At 38.5% G+C, this 27,254-nt stretch overlaps 1 long non-coding RNA gene across 1 annotated transcript in view; it reads right to left on the reverse strand.

Moving 5' to 3' along the window:
* The window catches only part of LOC145541470 (uncharacterized), a 499,277-nt gene that overhangs the window by 103,706 nt on the left and 368,317 nt on the right, over nucleotides 1-27,254 (reverse strand). The gene's annotated exons all lie outside the window — the stretch shown is intronic.

The raw sequence follows: 27,254 nt of genomic DNA on the forward strand, positions 1-27,254 counted from the left end.
TTTTACCAGCCAAATGTTTTAATTTTTTCTGAATTTAAAAGTATCAATATTTAGATATAGCATGAATTTTCCAATTCAACAATTTTCCCTCACTTCAGCCATTTTAACACATTTGCAATATCTGCTGATTTTAAAGGCATTTGAGTTTTCACAATATGGCTTGAGAAAGAAGAGTATGTAGGATAGTCTTCAGGAATCTCATTTATATAGAACATTTGAGCAGAGACATATGAAGCCTTCAAAGGAGAATGAGAAAATGGCTGAAGTAGGAAGGGTTAGCCAAGAAATCTTTTTTTAGAAGTATTAATATCTTCATGAAAAAATTTATAAAATTATACTATGAAAATGATATTTTTACTCAAAGATGTATATGATAGTATTTGAATTATGACTATGTATTATAAATATTCATTTTAAATTTATATGATTTTTTTCTGATGTAACAAAGAATACAAAATGTATAGGCTAATGGGGGAGCAGATGTTTAAATGATGTATATTTTTTTAAAAAATTAAACTGCAACTTACTGTCATTTTCTCTAATTAGAATAATCTAAACTTTAAATATAATAGAAATTGCTTCATTAGGATATCATATATAATTCTTCACTCCTTCATGGTCTAATTATGAAAAAGTAAAGTCATTCCAGAATTTCAAGCATCACCATCTATGAAAAGACATGAAAAATATTGAAAATGTGGGGAGGCACTGGTCTGAAAAAAGTTATTTTACTGTAATTACAGAAAGAGTTATTATAATGACAAAGAATCATCATCCATCTGCAAACTTTATAATAAAAATTTACAGTGGCATTTGTCCTTCACAACAAATTTATTTTCCCTAGCTTTAGGCAAAGGCATTATGCTATGTTTAATGCAATGAATTAATGAATATTCAAATTAGTTATATGCTAATAATAATCTTCTTATGTAATAGTCATCTTTCTCCATTATTTTTCATAATGGTTGAATTATAAATTAGAAGAAAATTAAATATGTTAAAAATTATCATTCAGAAGCACTGTAACAAAGCAGTTAAGAGCAGGCACAATAAAGGTCTACACCTGCCTGGGTTCCAACATCCAGTCATTTTCCAACTGCTTAATCTTAATATTTAGGTGTCAATTTTCCCATATGTAAAATGGGATAATAACGGTAACTACCTCATAGGGTTGTCAAAGAATCAAATTAATCACTACAAATGCTCAGAATAATGTCTAGATATAATAAACACCTGTTATCTTTTATGATTACTTCTCTTGTTATTTAAAATCAAAGCTTCTGTTTCTCATTAATAAAATTATAAGCAAGATGATACCAAAATATATTTGGGCGATGCTATTGATTGAATGTTTATGACCCCTGAAAACTCACATGTTGAAAACCTAATTTCTAATGTGATGGTTCTCTGAGGTGAGATCTTTGGGAGGTGATTGGGTCATGAGAATCAAGTTCATAAACCACATTAAGGTCTTTACAAAAGGACTGGTGATAACTCCTCTCCGCTTTCACCAAATGAGGACACAGCAAAAATGCAGCAGAAAGCAGGTCCTCATCTGGCACTGAATCTCCCTGAGCCTTATCTTGGAGGGCTTCCCAGCTTCCAGATTGTGAGAAATTCATTTCTGTTGCTTATAAGCTGCCTAATCTGTGATATTTTGTTATAGTAACCCCAAAAGATCAAGACAGGAGAACAATGCCATTCATTCCACTCATATAGGCTACAGAAACACTATCAAATGACATTTTGTGAAAGGCACCATGGAATTTAATAATATTTTTCATTTAGTCAACCAAATATTGTTGAGTATCTACTATGTGCTAGGCAATATGCTATGCCTAGGGATACTGATTAATCTCTACTTGCCCTAGCACAGTTCATATTCTGATGAGACAGACATTAAATAAACCCTCCCTCTACCTGCCCCGCACCCCACACAGAGTCTCTTTCTCTCAGATTCACACACAAACAGCAATTTCACATTTTGAAGGAAAATTATAAAAGGAAAACATAGGGCATCATGTGAGTATACTAGGAGGACATGATTCCTGTTAGGCATTAACACAGGATGAAAATATCACTTCAATTCTGAATAAGTTAGGCAAAAAGACAGTCCATAGTTTTCAGTGTGTGTGTGTGAAGGCAAACGAGTGTATGTGTACATGCACACAGCACCCAAGGCCTCTGGTTTTGGTAAAAGCCCTTTTTATTAGACATTAATGATATTTGGTTTAACACAGTGCTTGATTTATAATGTAAGGACTAGTTTAAGTTCTACAAGCATTTCTTTCAAATATATTTTGGAAAAATTCAGAAAAATTACAAAAAACACACTGAGTTGAGGAGAGAAAGAACATACATAAATGGATTTTGTCACAACTGACTCTCTCATTTGTGTAGCACAAAGTACCACATTAGAGGCAGCAGACCAAGTTTTGTTTCCTCTTAATTTGAGGGTACCAAAAAACTCTGATATTCAAGCTTGTTCTCAGAAGACCCAGCAGCTCGCCCTCATTATTCCTTCTATCTCTGTTTATGCCAAGCTTCAAAAGAAACCGCAACGCTTAGGACATCTCTCATTCCCAGGACTACTATCTACTCCCCAACTTGGGAAACATCAGTAGATTAGGTCCATTCTTGGCAAAGCCTCCTGTACCTGCAGCATCTTTGGGAAACCCCTTACCTGCTTGCCTTGTCTAGAACCTGACTCTCCCCTAAAGACCTTGCTCCACCTGAGCCCTCTCAGATGAAGCTTCTTCCTTTCACATCCCAGGAAGTGGGTAGTTGTCATCCTGACTCCTTGTATCCATTTTCAAACCTTTGCACTTTCTCTTCCCCAAAATCCATGGTTTTAATTTTATCCTTTCAAACTCTACCATTAAGGTGACCTGTCCTTATTCCTTGACAAGCTCTACAATCACTTTCATATCTTCCAAGAATATTCTTGTGCTTTCCTGGCAGCTAAGCAACAAAGAACCTGACTGCCAACGGAGGAGACACGGTTTGATCCCTGGGTTTGGGGAGATCCCCAGGAAGAGAAAATGGCATCCCACTCCAGTACTCTTGCTGGAGAATCCCATGGACAGAGGAGCCTGGTGGGCTACAGTCCATAGGGTCGCAAAGAGTCAGACATGACTGAGCATGCACACACATGCAAGAATATTCTCATATTTCTTGATGTTATTTTAATATCCTGCAAACCACCTAGTCATAAATTGACTTGTGCCCTTCCAATGGACTTTACATCCAGTTTCACACACTTGATGCAATTTAAATTTTGTTATTACCAGTAAACATAACCTCTATGTCTTAATTTCCAGCATCTTACTCACTGGCCACTATATCCTTGTTTTTCTAGTCAGTCATTTTAAAACACCTAATTCAACAATTATTTAACCACAGTTTCTCTACTTCCTAGAAAATAATTTTATACCATTCCTTCTCTCAACTTCCCAAACCTCCTTCCCATAATCCTTATCCTCATTGGTGACACAGTTCCCAATTTCATGGAGGAAAATAAGGGAAATCAATTAGCAAACCTTCACAAAGTCCCACTAGCACCACTGCTCACCAATCTTTATCTGTGTTTACAAACCCTGAGTACCTTCTTGACATTACAGGGGAACTGGTAGTGCTCACTATTTCTGTATCAGGGTTATTCCCCTTTGTGTTCAGTCCTAGCTCTACTCCTTGCCCCCAGCTCAACTACACCACTCTTGCAACTGTTCTTTCTCCCTTCTGCATCTTCAATTTGTTCCTCTCTACCTGGTCATTCCATGGACGTAAAAAGTGTTGAAATATCTGTCACTGCAAAAAAAAAAAAAAAAATGGTTTCTGACCCACATTTTCCTTACTGTTGCCTTCTTTTTCTTCTACCCTTTATAGTAAATCTCCCCTAGAGAATTCTGTTATGCTGTTAATGCCTTCTGCTCACATTCTTTCTTGAACCCATTTAAACAGATGTTTATGTCCCACCACTCCACTGAAACTTTTTTCAGAGTCTCCAAATAACACCCATGTTGTTAAATCCAGTGGTAAATTTTTTGATCATTACATTTGACCTAGCTAGAAACACTTTTTCCAGCTTTATTGAGATATAATTGACACACTGCATTTTGTAAATTCTCAGTGTACCACATGAGGATTTGATTTACGTATACATTGCAAAATGATTACAACAGTAAAATTAATTACCATATCCGTTAACTCATAAAAACCTCACATAGTTACTTCTTTTGTGTGGTGAGAAATTTTAAGCCCTCTTGTTGTTTAGTTGTCAAGTCATGTGTGACTCTTTGCAACCCCATGGATTGTAGGCCACCAGGCTCCTCTGTCCATGGGATTCCCCAGGCAAGAATATCAAAGTGGGTTTCCATTTCCTTCTCCAGGATTTCTTCCTGAACCAGGGATCCAACCCAAGTCTCTTGCTCAGAAGGCAGATTCTTCACCACACTGCCATCCCTCCTAGCAACTCTCAAATAAACAATACAGTATTTTTAACTGCTGTATAGTTACCATGTTATAGAGTAGATCCCCAGAATTTATTCACCTTATAACTGGAAGTTTGTACCCTTTAACAACCTTCACCCATTTCCCTTACCACCCTCTCCTCACCTCTGGCACTCACCAATCTGTTTTCTTTAGTCAATTTTTTAAGAATTCATCTCTAGGAAATCATACATTGTCTTTTTCTGATTTATTTCACTTAGCATTGTTCTCTCAAAGTTTATCGATGTTGTTGCAAATGGCAGGATTTCCTTTTTTATGGCTGTATTATATTCCATTATGGAGAAGGAAGTGGCAAACCACTCCAGTATCCTTGCCTGGAAAATCCCATGGGCTGAGGAGCCTGGGGGGCTGTAGTCCATGGGGTTGCAAAGAGTCGGGCATGACTAAGCAACTAACAGGGACAGACTATATTCCATTAAATATATATGCCACACTTTCTTTATCTATTCATTCATAGACACTTAGGTTGTTTCCATATCTTGGCTATGGCAAATATGCTGCAATAAACATGGGGGTACAGATATCTCTTCAAGGTAGGGATTTTATTTCTTTTGGATATATACCTAGATATGCAATTGCTGGATCATACAGTAGTTCTATTTTTAATTTTTTGCAGACCCTCATAGTTTTTCATAGAGGCTGTACCAATTAACATTCCCACTAATAGCCTCTAAGAATTCCTATTTGTCTCATATCCCCCATCACTTGTCTCTTACCTTTTTGACAACAGCCATCCTACTAGACATGAAGTGATATTTCCTTGTGGTTTTGATTTGTATTTCCCCAAGGATTAAGTGATGTTAAACACCTTGTCATGTAACTGTTGTTATATGTGTTCCATATAACTGTTATATGTGTTCCATTTCTCTGCCCATTTCTTAATCAGGATATTTATTTTTTCTATTGAGTTGTATGTGTTTTTCATATATTTTGAATATTAACCCCTTATCAGATACATGATTTGCAGATATTTCTCCCATTCAGAAGTGTGCCTACTCATTTTGTTGATTGTTTATTTTGCTATGTAGAAGCCCTTAGCTTGATGCAGCCCTATATGTCTATTTTGGTGTTTGTTTTTGTCAATTTTTGTGTTCATCATACACCAAAAGCACTAGGTTACTAGACTAATTTCAAGGAGATTTCCCCTATGATTTCTTCTAGAAGTTTTATAGTTTCAGGTTTTACATTTAAGCCTTTCATCTATTTTGAGTTATTTTTGTGAGTGGTGTAATACAGGGAGCCAGTTTAATTATTTTGCATGTAAATACCCAGTTTTCCCAGCACCATTTATTGAAGAGACCATCTTTTCCTCATTGAGTATACTTGACTCTCTTGTCAAATATTAGTTAACCATTTATGCATGGGTTTATTTCTGGGATCTCAATTCTGTTCTATTATCCTATGTGTCTGTTTTAATGCCAGTACAATGCTGTTTTGATTACTGTAGTTTTGTAATTAGGAAATACAAAGTCTCTAGCTTTGTTCTTCTTTCATACATATTTTAGTACTGTTTTATTTACATAGAAAATGACTTTGGAATTTGACCTACAAGTAACATTTGACAAAGCTGACCATTCCTCTTTGAAACACCATTTTGTTTGATCCTCAGGCTCTTCCTCTGTCCTAGATTTTTTACTGCTAACATGGACTCTCCTTTTGAGGTTCCATTGCTAATTCTTCCTCATCTCCATAAACCATTATGTAGTGCTTCACCTCAGGCTCCAGGCTCATACTTCTCTTTTCTATCCGTACTCATTAACTTGATTCAGTCAATCATCCCTTAATTATTATCTATATGCTAATGACTCTAAAACTGACATCTGCGGCATACAGTTATGCCCTGATCTGCAGATTTGTATATCCAACTACCTACTCAAGGTTTGTACTTTAACATAGAATGGAAGTCACAAATTTAATGTGTCCCAAACCAAATTTCCGATATCCCTCTCATAAACTTGCTAATTTCAGTAAAGGAAACTGCATTTTTCAGTTGTTCAGCACGACAAACTTTAAGTTATTTTTGATTGCTTTCTTTTCTCATATCTGACATTTGTCAGTGAATGCTGTCAGCACAAACTTTAGCATCCATTACATCCACTGGATCATCAAAAAAGCATGCGAGTTCCAGAAAAACATCTATTTCTGCTTTATTGATCATGCCAAAGCCTTTGACTGTTTGGATCACAATAAACTGTGGAAAATTCTGAAAGAGATGGGAATACCAGACCACCTGACCTGCCTCTTGAGAAATCTGTATGCAGGTCAGGAAGCAACAGGTAGAACTCAACATGGAACAACAGAATGGTTCCAAATAGGAAAAGGAGTACGTCAAGGCTGTATATTGTCACCCTACTTATTTAACTAATATTCAGAGTACATCATGAGAAATGCTGGGCTGGAGGAAGCACAAGCTGGAATCAAGATTGCTGGGAGAAATATCAATAACCTCAGATATGCAGATGACACCACCCTTATGGCAGAAAGTGAAGAAGAACTAAAGAGCCTCTTGATAAAAGAGAAAGAGGAGGGTGAAAAAGTTGGCTTAAAGCTCAACATTCAGAAAACTAAGACCATGGCATCCAGTCCCATCACTTCATGGCAAATAGATGGGGAAATAGTGGAAACTGTGGCTGACTTTATTTTTTGGGGCTCCAAAATCACTGCAGATGGTGATGGCAGCCATGAAATTAAAAGATGCTTACTCCTTGTAATGAAAGTTATGACCACCCTAGATAGCATATTAAAAAGCAGAGACATTACTTTGTCAACAAAGGTCCATCTAGTCAAGGCTATGGCTTTTCCAGTAGTCACGTGTGAATGTGAGATTTGGACTATAAAGAAAGCTGAGTGCTGAAAAATTGATGCTTTTGAACTGTGGTGTTGGAGAAGACTCTTGAAAGTCCCTTGGACTGCAAGGAGATCCAACCAGTCCATCCTAAAGGAAATCAGTCCTGAGTGTTCATTGGAAGGACTGATATTGAAGTTGAAACTCCAATACTTTGGCCACCTGATGTGAAGAGCTGACTCATTTGAAAAGACCCTGATGCTGGGAAAGATTGAGGGCAGGAGCAGAAGGGGATGACAGAGGATGAGATGGTTGGATGGCATTACTGACTCAACGGACATGAGTTTAAGTAAGCTCCAGGAGTTAGTGATGGACAGGGAGGCCTGGTGTGCTGCTGTTCATGGTGTTGCAAAGAGTTGGACACGACTGAGCGAATGAACTGAACTGAACTGATAACTTTACACCTTCTTACCACCACCATTGCTACTCCCTTGATACAAACCATAATCACATCTTGCCTGCATTAAATAGTTTTCTACCCTGTCTCCTTCTCTCAGCTTCTTTGCCTCCTCCTTACACTCTATTCACGGCACTAAAGCCATTGTGTTGTTTTATGATACCAGTCACGTTCCATTACTCTTCTGCTCAAACGCTCTACTGACTCGTGAGTAAACATGAAGATGCACTATCAGGATCCCATTTAATGAGGAAAGTGTGGCCCAAATGTAGATAGTGTGGTCAGTGGGCAGCTTCAAGTTGTCACTCCCTCAGGATCTGCTTCCACTTCACCTGCATTCAATGACTAAGCAAAGTAGAGTCACTTTGGCCTGAAGTGGGACAACTCTGATGGACTGTATTTGCTGCAGAGACTCCATCTAGGTTGGTCAAGGTTTTTGTGAGCCTGCATCATAATTATTTTTCTTCATTTAAAACTACGATATCATACCAACAATCCTCTCTAGACCTCGGTTTTATTTTTCTCCGTAATATTTATTATCTGGCATATTTTCTAATCTACAGATTTACTATGTAATCCCCTTCCACTCACAACTAGAGTATATTCCTCAGAAAAGCAGTAACTTTTTATTCATTGCTGTATCCCCAGTGTCTAGAAAATTTAGAAAATCGCCAAACTTGGTAGTCCATCAATAAATATTTTTCAGATTGAATAATTATATAATTTACATAATTATATACGAATCATTATTCCACACATTTGTCATTGAAGATAAGGAATTATATACATTGCATAAAGTTGAATATTACCAATGATAGATGTATTTGGAGACTAGCTTGGATGTAGTTAAGGTTCATTGTAGTACCAAGCACTCACAAAATACCTGCTTTTAGCAATGGCAACAGTGATGGGCATTTAGTAGTACTTACTGAATGCCACAAGAACCAGGGAATACTACTCTGCAGACCTTAATGGCTAAATCAAACGTTGAGACCAATAAGTTACTGAGACTGCATTTATACATTGTCAACCTGCAAATATTAGTATGTATGGAAATAACTGCCTAAAATAAACTTGTAAATCACTTTGTTACTAGCTAGTTGGCATCTTACAGAGCCAGGCTCTCAAATGAAATTTTAGGAAACAGGGCAGAAAAGGAATGACCTCCAGGTTTTTCAGTCAAGCTCCTTCTCTCTGGCATTAGGCCAGGTGCCCATTTGGACCTATCCCATGAAATCTCTTAAAAACACTGTGCTCTTTTAGAGGTTCAAACAACAACCATTTATTTGCTCAGTATTCCGTGAACAGGCAGTTTTAACTGGGTTTTGCATGGAAAGTTTGTCTCTGCTGATCCCATTTTGCTAAGACTGCTGGGATGGTTGGGAAAACTAAGACTCTTCTCCTAATGCTCTCTCTTTCTCATGCTTGGTCACATGCCAGTAGTTATCCAAGAAAACAAGAGTGGAAGCACAGTTTTTCTTGAGGCCCTGGCTTGGAACTCTCACATACCAATCTCTGCCACATTCTATTAGACAGAGCATGCCAAGCCAAGAGACCTTTCCAGCATCAAGAAGTGGGGAAACAGACCTCACACTTCTTGAGTTGAGGAATCACAACGTATTTATTTGTGTTTTCAACCTACCATGACCTATATAATGAAACTGGGTCCTTTAAATCAGAATTAGAGATATGAGTAAAGTCCAATTTTTTTGTTTGTGGGTCTCCAGTTGCTGAGGCACTTGGCATTTGATATTGTTTTACTTTGGGCATTTTTTATTGATACATAATTCACATTTCATAAAATTCACCATTTAAGGTGTGAAGTTCAGTGATTATTAGTATATTCACAGAGTTCCATAACCATCATCATGATCTAATTCCAGATTTTTATCACCTCAAAAGAGAAACTCATGCTCATTAGTAGTCATCTACATTCTCCCCTCTCACAGCTCCTCCCAACCATTAATCTTTTTTCTGTCTCTATGGACTTGCTTTTTCCAGATTTTATATAAATTAAATCACATAATACATGGCCTTTTGTGTCTAGTGTACCACCATCCATATTGTAAGGGTATACAGTATTTAATTCCTTTCTTTGGCTGAATAATATTCTATTGCATGAATATACCAGATTGTGTTTATCCCTTCACCAGTTGATGGACATTTGGGTTGCTTCCACTCTGGGACTAATATGATTATGCTGTTACGGACACTTGTCTGCAAATTTTTGTATGAACATATGTTTTCAATTCTCTGGGGTATACGTGGGAATTGGGATTGTTTGGTCTTGCTATACATTTATACTAAGTATTTTTTACTATATGGATGCTTGACTGAGACATATCAATGTGTTTTATACATTCTGACAGATCCTGAGATGATAATAAAATTCCATTTTTATATCTTACAGATACTGAGATGATAATAAAATTTCAGTTTTATATTTGTTTCTAGTATGGCAAGCCAAATGGAAAAGCTTGGAAGCCCTTATCCCAACAAGTTCAAATTCACTACTGTGCTTTAAGCAAAGGACAATCTTCCAGAGGCAGAAGCCAGAGGACAGTGATATCTGTTTCCATGACCGTCAATCCTCCACATAATCCACCACCCACATAGACACACTTAGTACAATAAAAAAGGCATCTCTCTTACTGTCCTTTGGTGTTATTGATACCTCACAATTGAGGTCACTGACATCCCCTATTGTTTGGAGGCACACAGCGTGCTTCACATAGACCTATAATGCCAGGTCTTATTATTTCTGTTTTCATTGTCAAATCAAGATGCTTTGTAATGTTGCTACCTAAGAATGATCCACAGAACAGTAGCCACAGCACATGCATTACCTCTGAGCTTAGAAATGCCAGGCTTTCTAGAGTCTACTTTATAGGAACCTGCATTAGAACAATATCCCCATGAAATTTCATGTATATTAAAGTTTGAGAAGCAATGCCATATAACAATCTTAATTCACTGACCTCCTATAGAACAAAGCTAGAGGCCCAGCCTCCAGATCAAAGTCTTCTGTGACTTTGTGGTTCAGTCGCTCAATCGTGTCTGACTCTTTGCAACCCCATAAACTGAAGCATTCCAGGCTTCTCTGTCCTTCACTATCTCCCAGAGTTTGCTCAAACTCATGTCCATTGTGTCAGTGATCCCATCCAGTCATCTTGTCCTCTGTAGCCCCCTTCTCCTCCTGCTCTCAATCTTTCCCAGCATCAGGGAGATTACAGACATTAAATAATTACCAATATACATATCATAATGACTGGGTATCAACTATGCTTCAGGCACTAGCCACATGCTTCCCAAGACTTTTGTTATTCCATCCTATTGCAATCAACTACTTTTGCCCCGTTCTACAGATATCTGAATCAAGGCTCAGAGGCTTCAAGCTTCTTACCAGAAACCACAGCTTTTAAAAGAAAGAGCCAGGAGTCAAACTTCAGCTCATTTTGTCCTAGAATTCAAGTTCTTTGCCATTACTCTACCTTTCCTAGTAATTTCTGCAAATAGTATTCCCAGAGTCTGATTCATAAAAAAGGAAGAAAAAGAAATAAGTTCTATTCTGTACAATTTCTAAACTTACTAAGTTACATATGCTTTTACCTATTCATGAGAACTAAAGCTCCATGAGGGTAGGATTTTTGTCCTTGTCACTGCCAGTCGCTAGAATAAAACCTAACATGTATTAAGCCCTCGCCAGACTTCTTGAATGAGCAAACTAATTTATGCACCAAAACCTTACCTCTAGCTTATTAAAATGAGCAAAACTTAATCTTTACTTTTCTCTTCCAACTGCTCAGCCTTCAACTTTACCTGTGGTGTGAATATGGATGGCTGGTTTGTTATGGCACTGAGGCATTTCTCCTCAATGAAAATAGAAATAATACGGTGTCAAACATTGGCAGTAGCGCCTCACCATGCCATCTTATCACAGGGCATTTTGACACATTGCAACCTTCAAGGAGCTGTATTGTGGCTAAAAATGTATCTTGTCAGTTGTTGTTTCCTTAGGAAACATCAATGTGTAAATGTCAGTCTAGGACTGAACTGAAAATGTGCAGCATACCAGTGGTACAGTATGCTTCGGGAGAAGTTAAGATGTATTACCCAAGGGGATAATAGGGCAGGAGATTCTCGTAACCAAACATTCTATTTCATCCATCTTACACATGATTATTTTACAGTGGGATCACTTGTTATTCACTGCCATTTCATTAGGCAACCAAATTAGATGCAAAGCTAGCTTTATAAATAGAACCCTGAGTAGGTGGGCCATAGCCGGAGGAAAACCAGAGAATAAATTCATTTATATAATCTCATCTTTTAGAGCAGAAATTGTCTTTTCCTTTTACATGTACGGGAACTGTCAGAATTAGAAAGAGGTAGGAAATGGTGCAATTACTCAAAACTACTTAGGAAAACACAGATCTTCAGTATTTCTTTAATATAATAAAAAGAGATAAATCTATATCAGACATACTGAAAATTTCATTGTGGTTATTGAGGCAGTATACACTGAGTTATTGACAAGGCTATTTTGCATCTAATACTAATATCAAATTGATCTGCACATAAGTATTATTGGCATTAACGAGACTATCTCAACTGGCTATGGATGGTGAATGGCTAAATAGGTAATGAGATGAAGGTGAGCATATAATTTTGTTTGACACTTGTTAAGAAGGGCACACCTGCACAGCCAAAGGGTAGCTGTTCTAATTAATCTCTTCATGAAATTTTACAAACTTGCCTTCAAAACTTCAAAAGCAAAATTTTCTTATATTTCAGTAGGGAAACTCACCTACATGATGTGTGGGGCCAAGCGAAAATTTAAAATAAGGAGTTTCCTATTCAAAAAAGCAGAGGTCAAGGTAGGGGAGAGAATGCCAGTAAAGGCATTAACATGTAAGTCTTTTTTCTTATCCTGCAGTCCCTCTTCCAATTTGTCATGATGTTGTTATACTTTCTACTTAATTTCATTCTAAGTAAACAATATTAACATTTTTTCAACTTTGTGTGGAAGATTTTTATTTTATTTTTTTGTTGAAGTATATTTGATTTATAGTGCTGTGCTAATTTCTGCTGTACAGCAAAGTGACTCAGTTATATACGTGTGTGTGTTAAGTCGCTTCAGTAGTGTCTGACTCTGCGACCCTATGGACTATAGCCCACCAGGCTTCTCTGTCTATGGGATTCTCCAGGCAAGAATACTGGAGTGGATTGACATGCCCTTCTCCAGGGAATCTTCCTGACCCAGGGATTGAACCCACATCTCCTATATCTCCTGCTTTGGCAGGTGGGTTCTTTACCACTAGCGCCACCTGGGAAGCCCATACACATATATACATTTTTAAAATATTTTTTCTGTTATGATTTATCCCAGGAGATGACATAGTTCCCTGTACTATTGTTGTTTATCCATTCTAAATGTAATAGTTTGATGAAATGCCAGTTTTAAATGCCATTAACAGAGCACTTAAATCATATTAGGAATACTGAAATTAATTTTGTGGCTTATCCCTTGAGAGTGTCTGAAGCTGACTAGAAGAGACGAACTCAAGACAGAGTCAGGAAAACAGTGTTCCCCAAGGTCAACTTGAACACTCATAGGGCAAGTGCAGACCCTCACCGCTGCCAGAGGCTCAGCTCACATCCTAGGGCTAATATATTAGAACCTGACCACAACCGGTTTCTGCTTCCTGCCAGCAAACAGAGTGAAAGGCTCCTCCTTGGCCAGGGTGGGCAAGTTGAACCAGGCACATCCTCTCCCCTGGATATGCCTCTGCCGCTCCAACCCATCACAGCCAAACCCATCACAACATCAGTGTTGAGTACCTGAATCCTGAATCAGGTGGTGAGGGGTGGCTACCACACCAGGGTGGGGATGGCTGCTCCCGTGATGCAGATGCAAGGTCATTCCCTAACCCTTTCCACACCCACACGCACACTCAGGCCCTCTCTCTGGCAGCAGTGGCTGGGTGGGGGTAAAGAAGAGGAAGCTGGATGAGCTTCCGGGTTCCAGAGAGTGGAGAGGTAGGAACCTAGCACTCATCCCTGGGGCTTATGCACCACACTGGTCCACACCATGACACAGCTCTGCTTAGTAACACATCCTCTCCATAGAGGCAGCTGCACAGGCACTGCTATTTGTCTTCTAGTGGCCATTTTCCTCTTCTCCTACAGGAACAGGATCCTGGACTTTCAGCTGGACAGAGTGACACCTGGGATGTAGCAGGCATTTTTCAGTCAGCCTTGCAACTAATTACACAGTGTGATTAAGTCACGGCTAATGATGTGTGCATGGAATCAGTATGTGTGTCCATCCTTCGTCTTTTCTTCTTCTGTGTGGAACATGAATCAGATACCTGCATCTGCAGATGTCATTCTGAACCTCAAGAGCAAGGGCTGTACTTCAGGGATGACTGAGCAGGAAGCTCATATGGATTGGAGTTTCTTGGGATTTCATGTCATAGAGTCCCCTCACCAATAGACTGCCTACCTCATTTTAAGGAAACAGAGATACCGCAGTCCAACTTAAACACTTAATCCTTTCTTTTCTGGATCTCTTTTTCACAGCCAAACTGTATTCCTAAGCAGAGCATAAAAAGTACAGCCTAATATTTATGCTGTGTGCTCACCACTGACCCTTGCTGGGAAGATTAACATCCATTCTCTTCCTTCAGTATCCCTGCCTCAACAACGTTTGCCTTTAAACTATTTGAGAAGGATATTCTTCCGTGTTTGCACTTCGTCATCGCTTTATCTTGGGCTTCCCTGGTGGCTCAGTGGTAAAGAATCCACCCGCAATGCAGGAGATGCAGATTTGATGCCTGGCTCTGGAAGATCCCCTAGAAGAGGAAACTGAAACCCCCTCCAGTATTCTTGCCTGGAGAGATCCATGGACAGAGGAGCCTGGTGGACTACAGTCCACGTTGCAGCAAAGAGTTGGACACGACTCAGCAACTAAACAACAACAACAACATAGCTTTATCTTCCCTTACATAACTCAACAGGATTGTAATTGCTCTTACTAAGATTCTATTCCTTTCCAGAAATGAGGCAGCAATTGCTAACATTTAAAAGTAACTCTATATCCCAGGCTCCCCTATTATTGAGAAATTGAGTTCTCAGCTACACACCACTTCATTTTTGTAACCCAGTAGAATTTGTTCAGGGAATTTTTCCAAGTCAATTCCAAGTAAATAAAAAATATCTCACTTCAATCATAGGTTGCTATCTAAATTGGGTGATAATTTTTGTTAATTTCCCTCATTCTAGTTATTTCTTCAGTGAACCTGGGAAACAAATTAAAGTGATGCTCCACCCTGGATGTTAGAAAGAAGCAGTCCTTCTACACATATTCAAGTATCCAAGTGATTAAGATGTTAACTTCCTGATTTAAGTGAAACCAATAGAATTTATGCAGTGTTAATATAACATCCGATCTGTTAAAAATGGTTATAAATGTTATAAGTGCCCACAGACTTATGAATTGTTAGCAAGGGAAGAGATCTAAAAGCAATGGAAGAGAGAGAGGGTCACAAACAAATTATTTCTCCCTGGATATTAGGGATTTAGGTAACTCTAATATTAATCAGCAGCATTTTTATTAACTCAAGCACGAACCCCAAATTCAATGTCTATTTATTAAATCATACTGTGCTAAAACTAACTTCTTTAGATTTAAGACACAGAAATCATACATTTCTTTTTTCTTTTTTTTTTTTCTTTTTTCTCTATTGTGCATATGATCAATCACCAGGCAGAGGATGATAAAACTCTGAATATTTATGTGGACACAGGAAAGGGCCCTGCTGTGAGCTATCAGCTCAGCGGATGACGCGTGCTCCCGGTTGGAAGCTGAAGGGATGGGAAAGACACTGTCGCAGCCCTTTTTAAGAAGCACATAAAAAGCACCTGTTTGCCTGCTTCATTAAACTTTCCCTGATGAACGCCTTCAGGGAGCAGAACAGGGGGGAAACTTCTTTCCGTTCTGCTATAAATAGAGAAAGGTATTTAAAACTTCTCCTTTAAATGTGAGTACTGTTATCTGTAACAATTTGCAAGAATGTAATACTCTTCAGGAATATAAATGAGCCAGTAATTGCATGTATTCGTGATGATGACAGACAGCAGGAAGATGGTTCCTTGTACCGTACTGAAAATTGTGTTCTCTGAGATCAAAGTCACAGATGTTTGAAGCTTTCTCTGCCTAACCCCTGCCCAACAACTGCAACAACAACAACAGCTACTACCTCTTCTAAGAAGCTTTCTTAAGCATCTCACCTCCCTAACATACATTTTAAGAATGCAGAATATGTGTTTTTTATTAAAATATTTATTACCCTGTAATATTACCATTGATTTACTTCTTGCCACTCTCAGGCAAGGACAATGTCTCATTTTACACTGAGTCTCCAGCCCTTCACCCTCTGAATGTTTCTGCCACGGAACTCACACTCATTAATAACATGTGGATTGGTGCAATAAACAGTAATCATTGTCTTTCTTCAGCTTCTGTGAGATGGTGCTTAGCCTCTGACCACACCATCTCAGTCTCCTTTGTAGTCAGTCTCCATTCCTTCTGTTCAATGCTTAACTCAATTCTTAGGTGTGGGCACTGCTGAGCATCCACCTTCCTCTCTCTACCCTTTCCATTCAATAATTATTCCTGGGGGCCTCATCTACAGACTTCTTTTAAAGCAGCAGTTTCCAAATTGCAAACTGCAAGGCCATCAGTGGAATGTTGAAAGAAAATATCAGAATTTCTATCTATGGTATTTTTCAATCTCAGTCTCTTACAATTTCTATATATAATGCACATTACACACAAAATGTATAGGTATTTAAGTCATTATAAATATATATAAAGTTGGATGCAAGCTCAGGATTGTATTGGATATGTATTTTTATTGGTGAGGTGAAAAATATGCAAAATAAAAAATATATTGGCTGCCTCTCCAAACAATGGGTACAAATCATAACCTTTCTCATCAAATCTATTCCTCTCAGTCTCTTCCCCAATGTGGCAGATGACACCGGTACTCAACAGCCACTCAAGATGAAGGATGCACTCCTTCTCCACATTCACCCACTTACCAAAGAATCTATCCTACAAGCAGAAGTGAATGCTTTTGTCCTGTGAACAGATCTGCCAGCTGCCCATTCTGACAGTCTTATTATACCTTGCAGTTGGGACAGTGTTTAACAGGGTCCAGAGTGCTCTTTGGAAAACCCAACCATGAACCATTTAAAAATATTTCAATGATTATTCCCTCAAGGTCAAGTTTAGTGTTAATCTTCATGTCCTATCAGCCCCTGCAGCCTCCTGTACCCAGAGAGAACTAGATGTGCTTCCTTGAACACAGGAGACAGTACACGCCTCTGGGCATTCACACACACTGGTTTCTCTTACTGGATTGCCTGTTCCCCTACTGTGCCCACTAAATCCTACTCTCCTTCAAAATGCAGCTCACTATGCACCTCCGATGTTATACCAATTATCTCTCAAAGCCTGTAGTGATTCCCCAGTCAGATGCAGTTAGTTTTCAACTAAATGCACGTAGCACTGGAGGCAAAATACTGTCAGAGCCTTAATTACACTGTTTCATAAGTATGTATTTATTCATAAATTATTATATATTATATTTTATTTTTTACTTTACATTTTTTATAATTGTCTTACTTTCACAATTTTATAATTAAATATATTATCTTTGGACTAAAACCTTTAACTCACTGTTAAAATTCTTATGTTAAAATGTCTGTCTTCCCACCAAAACGTAAGTACTTTAACAGTAGAAATTATCACTTGTTTGAAAATGAAGTGTTCTTTACTATTAGATGCTCAGTGTATAATTGAATAAACAAATGACAAACTAAAGTGGGAAGGATTATCATCATCGAAAACAAAAATAAGAAGCAAATATGTGGTTTAATTTAAAAATCGATATACTTTATGCCCTTGGACTATATAAACTTAGGCAGAGAACTTAAGATTTATGTTGTAACATTTCTATAAGAAAAATGATCTAATAGTATTTAGCATCCACTTTGCATAGTGTTGCTTCCTGCATAAATTAATTAGACTTTTTAAAAATGCTTGGAGTTCTATCAGAAGCACTATACACTGAGATACCTATCTATATCAAATAATCTTTGTAAATATCCTTTATATGGTGGTTTTTATTAATAGATATACTTCCTAAATGTATATGTCCTCCTTTAAGAGAAAATAAGCACATTTAAGAGTATAAAACAGGATTATAATTAAATCTGTTGTGCATCAAAAGGAAATTTTCAAAGCTATAACGGATGACATAAAAATCCACTGATAAAAATGTGCAGTTTAGAAGCAATTTCCATTAAATTATCTCAATGAGCTCATATTTATCAATAAAATAACCTATTTGTGATTTACATAACATCTCATGGTCTCTTCTGTCCATACACTTTTGTGGATGGCCAGGGAATTACTTTGATAATTATATTCTAATGATTCCCATTAAACTAATAATGTGCCACTAAAAGAGTTCTTAAACTGGTCTTGGAAACTATCAAAATAGAAGAGAAAATGTCTTTAAAATGAGTTTTACATAAGAAAAATGAACAGCAGTAGGGTAGCAGAATCAAGAAATGGGAAGAGCCACTATGCCAGCCCTTTAGTATTTACTTTAATTTCTCAAGGATCAAGATGAAACCCATCCCTGGAACAACTAATGAGTTCTCCTCTTATCAGAGAAGAAAAAAAAAAAGAAGCATTACTGAGGACAGACTGAGTTCAGATTCCTTTTGATTGCATTTTTGTATAAATCCTTAGATCCTCAATGAAGCTAACAATCCCTAAGCTTTGGAGAACCCAAATTAAGCTTGAAAAAAGATTTTAACTCGTACGTCACCAGAAAATTTTGGAGAATTATGAACTTCAAATGATTCTCCTGAGGTCACTAAATTTAGCCACTAATCTTCCTAAGAAATCAGCAACTCATCCTGCCCGAATTGCTTCAGTTCATTTTAGTCATGCAGTCGTGTCCAACTCTTTGCGACCCCATGGACTGCAGCATGCCAGGCTTCCCTGTCTATCACCAACTCCCAGAGTTCACTCAAACTCATGTCCATCGAGCCGGTGATGCCATCCAAACATCTCATCCTCTGCTGTCCCCTTCTCCTCCTGCCTTCAATCTTTCCCATCATCAGGATCTTTTCAAATGAGCCAGTTTTTTGCATCAACTGGCCACCTTTCACAAAGGTGGAGCTTCAGCTTCAGCATCAGTCCTTCCAATGAATATTCAGGACTCATTTCCTTTAGGCTTGAATGGTTGGATCTCTTTGCAGTCCAGGGTAATCTCAAGAGTCTTCTCCAACACCACAATTCAAAAGCATCAATTCTTCGGTGCTCAGCTTTGTTTATAGTCCAACTCTCACCTCCATACATGACTATTGGAAAAACCATAGTCTTGACTCGACAGACCTTTGTTGGCAAAATAATGTCTCTGCTTTTTAATATACTGTCTAGGTTGGTCATAGCTTTTCTTCCCAGGAGCAAACGTCTTTAATATCATGGCTGCAGTCACCATCTGCAGTGATTTTGGAACCCCCAAAAATAAAGTCTCTCACTGTTTTCATTGCTTCACCATCTATTTGCCATGAAGTGATGGGACCGGATGCCACGATCTTAGTTTTCTGAATGTTGAGTTTTAAGCCAACTTTTTCACTCTCCTCTTTCACTTTCATCAAGAGGCTCTGCCATAAGGGTGGTGTCATCTGCATATCTGAGGTTATTGATGTTTCTCCTGGCAATCTTGATTCCAGCTTGTGCTTCATCCAGCCTGGCATTTCTCATGATGTACTCTGTACATATAAGTTAAATAAGCAGGGTGACAATATACAGCCTTGATGTACTCCTTTCCCTATTTGGAACCAGTCTGTTGTTCCATGTCCAGTTCTAACTGTTGCTTCTTGACCTTCATACAGATTTCTCATTAGGCAGATCAGGTAGTCTGATGTTCCTACCTCTTTAAGGATTTTCTAGTTTGTTGTGATCCACACAGTCTTAGTGTGCATCTTATTTTCATGATCTCTGGAGAGAAAGATGCTACAATTAACCAGTCCTTAGTTGTCTTCCTGCCTGAAACCAAAGTGTCTGCTGCTGCTGCTGCTAAGTCGCTTCAGTCGTGTCCGACTCTGTGCAACCCCATAGACGGTAGCCCACCAGGCTCCCCCGTCCCTGAGATTCTCCAGGCAAGAACACTGGAGTGGGTTGCCATTTCCTTCTCCAAGGCATGAAAGTGAAAAGTGAAAGTGAAGTCACTCAGTCATGTCCGACTCTGAGCAACCCCATAGACTGCAGCCTACCAGGCTCCTCTGTCCATGGGATTTTCCAGGCAAGAGTACTGGAGTGGGCTGCCATTGCCTTCTCCGATATAAAAATAATTAATCTAAATAATAGCTCAAATACATTGTTACGTATCATTTTTTTTTATTTATTTTATTTTATAAATTTATTTATTTTAGTTGGGGGCTAATTACTTTACAATATTGTAATAGTTTTTGCCATACATTGACATGGATCAGCCATGGGTTTACATGTGTTCCCCTTCCTGGACCCCCCACCCACCTCCCTCCCCATCCCATCCCTCTGGGTCATCCCATTGCCCCGGCCCTGAGCCCTTGTCTCATGCATCGAACATGGAATGGTGTTCTGTTTCACATATGATAATATACATGTTTCAATGCTATTCTCCCAGAACGTCCCACCCTCACCTTCTCCCTCAGAGTCCATAAAATTGTTCCATGCATCTGTGTCTCTTATTCTGTCTCGCATATAGGGTTATTGTTACCATCTTTCAAATTCCATATATATGCATTAGTATACTGTATTTTTTTTATACAGTATCATTTTTTATACGTATCATTTTTTAAATGGGTTTTCTTTTTTCTGGAAATGCAAGTAGGTGTCCAGCTCATATTTACATCATCCTATGTTTACTTGCTTAATTTGGCATCTGCAGCCATCCCAACATGGAAAAAGGTTAAAGATGGACATCTGCAGTCATCAATAGCCATGAAAGCACTCATGCTGTAAAAAGTAAAGATCTTCAGGCATGTTATGTGATGCTGGGAGGCTAGGCATCATTTATGATAGATCTAGAACACTCTAGGTATTCTAGATTTATCCAAGAAATAACACAAAAGTGCTAAACCAAACTCAGAGCAGTTAAATGTAATAGATCCTGCCAGTGCCTTGTCATTTCATTTTCTAACTCCCACAACTTTAGCTGCTGACAGTAGCATTCTATTTGTGATATAACATGAGGGAAAATTGTGTTTTAGAATTTTTGTTACAGAAATATTTCCCCTTCAAGCCTATTGCTGTATAATTGATAATAAGAATGAGCTGGCACTAGAACAGCTTGATTTTTTCAAGTAATTGAAAAATAAATTTTATCAGAATAAATTCTACACACCTAGATAAGGTACATGCAACAACTCCGGAAGGGGGCAACAAACTCAGGAAACGGTAGTAAGACATTTCTTCTGACCAGCAGGTGGCGCTGGAATCCATCAATGTTAGACATTGGAAATTTATGAACGATTTTTGCTGTCTTATTTACTTACCTCTTTACCTCTAATTTTCTATTGGAAATTTTCCCCTTTTTATCGTGGTTCATTATGTCTTGCTGTACCCAATTTTTTTTCCTAATAAGCAAAGGACTCAAAGGAAACTGTAAAACCTCCGGAACTGATCGATTAACTCTGCTAACAATATCAACTCTCAATATTTTATAATAAACATATCATCAGCCCTGTGGGTTATCAGGCAAAGCCATTTAAACCTTAGAAAATGTCAATTTTACAGTTCATAAAAAGAGTCCTATTTAGATGTTAAAATGCATGAACTGGCAGCACTTTAATGTAACGTTAAGCTAAATGGGTAGCGAACAATCACAGGAGCCTTGGACACAATAGATTCACTTATTAACTCCTAAGTATATGTCAAAGGGACACTTATAGACATAAGTAATTTAACATGTATGTGTGTGTGCCAGTCACTCAGTCATGTCTGACTCTGCGACCCCATGGACTCTAGCCCTCCAGGCTCCTCTGTCCATGGGATTCTCCAGGCAAGAATACTGGAGTGGGATGCCAGTTCCTTCTCTGTTAACATGTATGCTGCTGCTAAGTCACTTCAGTCGTGTCCAACTCTGTGCGACCCCATAGACGGCAGCCCACCAGGCTCCGCCGTCCCTGGGATTCTCCAGGCAAGAATACTGGAGTGGGTTGCCATTTCCTTCTCCAGTGCAAGAAAGGGAAAAATGAAGGAACAAAATAAGTCATTTAGTCCAAGGCTCTAAATGATCTGGTTAACATATGAGTAGTCACCCTGCTTATTTAACTTAAATGCAGAGTACATCATGAGAAACGCTGGGCTGGAAGAAACACAAGCTGGAATAAAGATTGCGGGAGAAATATCAATAACCTCAGATATGCAGATGACACCACCATTATGGCAGAAAGCAAAGAAGAACTAAAGAGCCTCTTGATGAAAGTGAAAGAGGAGAGTGAAAAAGTTGGCTTAAAGCTCAACATTCAGAAAACTAAGATCATGGCATCCAGTCCCATCACTTCATGGGAAATAGATGGGGAAACAGTGGAAACAGTGTCAGACTTTATTTTGGGGGGCTCCAAATGACTGCAGATGGTGATTGCACTCATGAAATTAAAAGATGCTTACTCTTTGGAATGAAAGTTATGACTCACCTAGATAGCATATTTAAAAGCAGAGACATTACTTTGCCAACAAAGGTCCATCTAGTCAAAGCTATGGTTTTTCCAGTGGTCATGTATGGATGTAAGAGTTGGATGGTGAAGAAAGCTGAGCACTGAAGAATTGATGCTTTTGAACTGTGGTGTTGGAGAAGACTCTTGAGAGTCCCTTGGACTGCAAGGAGATCCAACCAGTCCATCCTAAGGGAGATCAGTCCTGGGTGTCCATTGGAAGGACTGATGTTGAAGCTGAAACTCCAATACTTTGGCCACCTTATGCAAAGAGTTGACTCATTGGAAAAGACCCTAATGCTGGGAAGGATTGGGAGCAGGAGGAGAAGGGGATGACTGAGGATGAGACGGTTGGATGGCATCACCGACTTGATGGACATGGGTTTGGGTAGACTCTGGGATTTGGTAATGGACAGGGAGACCTGGTGTGCTGTGATTCATGGGGTTGCAAAGAGTCGGACACGACTGAGCTACTGAACCTAACTGATCTATGTGTCTAAGGCAGAATTCACAAACCAATTATAGTACTGAATTGTTCTGAGCCAAATTAAACATTTTTTTATTTTTTGTCAATACAGCTCTTCCTTCAGATGAAATCAATTTGTCATCTCTAGAAATGATATAAAAAACAAGCCCCAGAGTGCTATCACCAAAATGGCAATGTAAGAAACCCCAGTCTTCATCTCCTGACAAAGATCAATAACCAAACAGCTAGCCAAGAACAAAAACAGCTCTGGGAGAGCTCTGGAGTCCAGGTAAGAGGCTTTAGCAACATGGTGGAAGAAAAAGCCAGAGAATAACCACACAAGTAGAGAAGAAAAACAGCTTAATTTTGCCTGCATCATCTAATCTGGCAAGGCTCAGTGCAACCAGTGAACTTTCCACCTAGGAAATGTTCCTCTCAGCAGAAAAAGAAGAGCAAGGGCAGTCACGAGCTTCCATAGCCTTTTAGGGCACTACCCAAAACATCCTGCTTCCACCTGGACTGGCAAAGCTAAGACATAAAGAGACAAACATGAATAAGGAAGAGAAGCAGGGGCTACCAGTAGCAGCCACACAGCAGAAACAATCATGGTTCACAGTGACCTGCTCTACAGATAAACCCAGCAGCTTTCAACACTGAAGAAACCAGTGACCAGCAGCCTGCATGGACCCCCTACAGATTTCACTACCTTTTACCCAGAGGTATTCACATTAACTAAGAACAGCCACCTGAGTCCCTCCCCACTCCCACCACTACCTCTGCAGCCCAGGACCTGAACTGACAGCTAGTCCAGACTTCTGTGGCTATGTGATTGCAAGATGCCAGACTAGACTTCTCCGGCTGCATCCATCACCGTGTGTGTACTTGGGGCTAGCCCTTGAATGAACTTGTATGTGTCAGTCCTGACACCCATCATTGGTCTCCACTGCATGCAATTGCCCAAGGAAAGACTGTGCAGCCATGGGAGGTCATACCAACAGCCAGAACCAGTGCACCTACTTGTAGGCCCAGCTCAGTCTCTGTCTTCTGTCACTGGCTTGCATCACTGTGTTCACCTGCAAGTAACCCTCCAGCTATGTACCTGCACACCTTCAGCCTAAATCCAATCACCAGCCTCCAATACTAAGCATCCTCAGTGAATCCTAGAAGCCATATGACTGCAAGCCAACAGCCAGGACCTCTGCAGGTGCTAGTGAGTCCATGGTTGGCCCCAGCCCATGCTATCTGCCCTGGCACCCACCACTACATGTGTGTCTGTCCTTCACATTACACAAGTACCTGCTGCAGAACCCCACAGCTCAGTGTGTGCACACCACTGTCTCTAGCCTCAGAAGAAAAGAACAGAATGCATATTTGAAGAAATAATGGCTGACTGCTTACCAAACCCAAAAAAAGATTTGGACATCCAAGTACACAAAGTCAACAGCTTATCCCAAAATTTCAATTCAAAATGGCCTTCTCTGAGACATTATTATAAAACAGTCTAAAATCAAAAACAAAGAGAGAATTTTAAATGCAGCAAGAGAAAAAAAATGGTGTTTTTTTTTTTTTTTTTTTTTTTAATACAAGAGAGCCCTCATAAAGCAATCAGCAGATTTCTCAGCAGAGAACTTAGCAAGCCAGGAGAGAATAGGATGATATATTCAAGGTGCTAAAAGAAACTGCCAACCAAGCATACTTTACCCAGGAAAGTTGTCCTTCAGAAATGAAAGCGAGATAAAGACATTTCCAAACAAACAAAAGCTGAAGGGGTTTATCACCACTAGAACTGACTTATAAGAAATTCTAAAAGAAGTTCTTCAAGCAAAAATGAAAGAAAGCTAACATGAAAATATACAACACACCGGTAAAGGTGAGAATATAGAGTCAGATTCAGAAGTGTAACACTGTAATATAGTGGTGTGTTAACCACTTAAATCTATAGGTTAAAGGACAAGTGTATTAAAATAGCTACAGCTACAATAATTTGTGACTACAAAAAAGAAAAGATATAAATTGTGATATCAAAAATATAAAAGGAGGAAGTATAAGGATAGATTTTTATATGATACTGAAGTTAAACTGTTAGTGTAAAATAGACTCTTCTATCTCTAAGATGTTTTATGTAAGCCCATCATAACCACAAACCAAAGACAAAGAGTATTTTTACAAAAGATTGAAAGAAGGGAATCAAAGTATACCACGATGGAAATAGATAAATTCACAAAGGAATGCCCCAGAGGAAGAAACTATAAAAAGAGAACTACAAAAGAGCTAGAAAACAATTTAAAAGATTGCTTGAGTGCCTCATGCTCAGTCACTCAGTAGTGTCCAACTCTGTGACCCCATGGACTCTATCTAGTCCACCAGGCTCCTCTGTCCATGGAATTTTGAGGCAAGAATACTGGAGTGAGTTGCCATTTCCTACTCCAGGGGATCTTCTTAACCCAGGGATTGAACTCCAATTTCCTGCATCTCTTGCATTGGCAGGCAGATTCTATACCACTGTGCCACCTGGGAAGCCCCAAGTAAGACCCTATCTATCAATAATTACTGAAAATGTAAATGGATTGAATTCTTCAATCAAAAGGCATAGATAGTCAACAAGTGGATTAAAAAACATGCCCCAACTATATGTACCCTTGTTATTGTTGTTGTTCAGTTACTAAGTCATTTCTGATTCTTTGCAATCAAATGGACTCTATGTAGCACATTTTAATAATGTTAGTTCTTCCACTTCATGAATATGGAATACCTTTCCATTTAAATGTGTCTTCTTTAATTTCTTTCATCAAAGTCTGGTAATTTTCAGTTTTCAGATCTTTAACCTCCTTGATTAAAGTTAGTCCTAAGTATTTTTCATTATTTTTGATGCTACTATGAATGGAATTATTTTATTTTTCAGATGTTTCATTGTTAGTATATAGAAACATAATTGATTTCTGTATGTTTACTTTGTATCCTGCAACTTCACTGAATTTGTTTATTAGTTCTAAGAGCTTTTGTGGAGTTTTTAGGATTTTCTTTATATAAGACCATATCATTTGCAAACCAAAGAAATTTGAAGTCTTTCTTTCCAATTTGAATGCCTTTTATTTTTTTTTCTTCCTAACTGCCTTGACTTACACTGCCATGACTATGTTGTATAGAAGAAGTGATAGTACTCTTATTTGTCTCTCTTATCATAGAGGGTAAGCTTTCAGCCTTTCACCATTAGTTATGATTTTAGCTGAGGGTTTGTCATATACCAGGGGCTTCCTTGGTAGCTCAGTTGGTAAAGAATACGCCTGCGATTCAGGAGAGCTGGGTTTGATCCCTGTTTTGGGAAGATCCCCTGGAGAATGGAACAGCTACCCACTCCAGTTTTCTGGCCTGGAGAATTCCATGGACTGTGTAGTCCATGGGTTCACAAAGAGTTAGACAATCTGAGCTACTTTCACTTTGTCATATAAGGCATTTACTATATGTAGATACAGCTATTGGATAAAATGTTCTGTATATATCTATTAGGTTTATTGGTCTAAAGTATAGTTCAATTCTAATATTTTCTTGTTGATTTTCTGACTGGATGATCTGTCCACTGATGAAAGTAGAAGATTGAAATTCATTACTTTTATTATATTGTTTATTTCTCCCCTCAGAGATGTTAGCATTTGCTTAATATATTCAGGTACTCCAATGTTGGATACATATATATTTTCATTATTATATCTGCTTAATGAATAGACCACTTTATCATTATATATCGACTTTGTCTCTTGTTTCTGTTTTTGGCTTAAAGTCTATTTTGTCTGATATAAGTATAGTTATCCCAGATCTCTTTTGGTTTCTACTTGCATGGAATATCTTTTTCCATCACTTCACTTCAAGTATATGTGTGTCCTTAAAAGCTGAAGTTAGTCTCTTGTAGGCTCCAGGAGAAATATCAACAACTACAGATGATACAACTCTAATGGCAGAAAGTGAAGATGAAATAAAGAGTCTCTTGATGAGGGTAAAATAAGAGTGAAAAATCTGATTTGAAACTCAACACTAAAATACTAAGATCATGGCATGTAGTCCCATCACTTCGAGGCAAACAGAAGGGGAAATAGTGGAAGCAATGCAGATTTTATTTCCTTGGGCTCCAAGATCACTGCAGACAGTGACTGCAGCCTTGAAATTAAAAGACACTTTCTCCTTGGAAGAAAAGCTATGGCAAACCTAGACAGCATATTAAAAAGCAGAGACACCACTTTGCCAACAAAGGTCCATAT

This window comes from Giraffa tippelskirchi, chromosome 3, assembly GCF_054371585.1.
Source record: "Giraffa tippelskirchi isolate mGirTip1 chromosome 3, T2T-mGirTip1v1.2.pri, whole genome shotgun sequence".
Lineage (NCBI taxonomy): Eukaryota > Metazoa > Chordata > Mammalia > Artiodactyla > Giraffidae > Giraffa > Giraffa tippelskirchi.